At 44.5% G+C, this 1,102-nt stretch overlaps 1 pseudogene; it reads right to left on the minus strand.

Moving 5' to 3' along the window:
* Positions 1 to 778: 778 nt before the first annotated feature.
* On the minus strand, positions 779 to 897 carry LOC135052128 (5S ribosomal RNA; annotated as a pseudogene).
* Positions 898 to 1,102: the final 205 nt, after the last annotated feature.

The raw sequence follows: 1,102 nt of genomic DNA on the forward strand, positions 1-1,102 counted from the left end.
ACCAGCCCCCACAGTCCCCCCCCCCCTCCACCCCGCTGCTCACCTCCCGCGGTCACAGGCAACGGGAGCCGCGCTGCAGCAGGGGGAGAAGAGAAGACACCAGGCTGCCGGGGTATGAGGGATCCACGCTGCCGGGGGAGGAGTGCGGCTGTGCATGCGGCTTCCTCCCCCCTCCTCTCGGGCAGCACGGTCGGGGACTGAGTCAAGCAATCTCCAGCCTCTGCCACCAGCAGCATCTCAACAAAAAGAAATAAATCTGCACAGGATATAACAATTATTTTACAATAAGTTAGAAATATTAAACCAACATGAAAGCCTACTAGAATGATACGTTCAGCAAATGGTTGGTGGTGCTCCCGGAAGATAGTTATGACAACTATGAAACAACAAGTATGGTCCTTTAGAGAAAGCAAAGGGCCAAAAGAAAGCAACTATAAGCCTTTTCCTGGGCACACTTGAAAAAATTGAAAAGATGAAATTATTAAGACATAACTTTTATTAATGTATACTTTAAGAAAAGACGAGAGCTGGCATCAATAATTGAAGAGCATAGGTGTTCATAAATACTAATGTACCTATTATAGGCAGGATAATAATTTAAGTGAGCGAAAATAGACGACACCTCATTCATAAAGATAAATCATACATATCCTCTATGATCAAAATTTTGTATGAATGAGGTCACTACCTCGGGTCTGATATAGTCTGATAAATGCTGTAACCTGAAACCAAGTTGATGCACTGGGTCCCAAAATGTTTTAGCTGCTGGAGAGTAAAATACCTACGGTACCTAGTATTCCCTGGTGGTTCCCCATCCAGGTACTAACCAGGCCCTGCAGTGCTTGGCCTCCAAGATCAGACGAGTTTGGGCATACTCAGTGCCGTCTGACCGTAGGTAAGTCCGTCTCCTAGGCGCACCGTTGACCGATTGTATTAGGACCCAGGATGTCAATCACAGAATAAATATCAGGTTAAATTCGTATCAGAGAATATAGATACAATAAATTGCTAAATTGTTGCTGAAAGATCTAATCAGTGGTGATTTGAGGCAATAATAATGACTGTAAGGTCTTGGGGTTGGAATTCCCAAGATTAGAATCTA

This window comes from Pseudophryne corroboree, chromosome 2 (assembly GCF_028390025.1).
Source record: "Pseudophryne corroboree isolate aPseCor3 chromosome 2, aPseCor3.hap2, whole genome shotgun sequence".
In the NCBI taxonomy this organism is placed as follows: Eukaryota; Metazoa; Chordata; class Amphibia; order Anura; family Myobatrachidae; genus Pseudophryne; species Pseudophryne corroboree.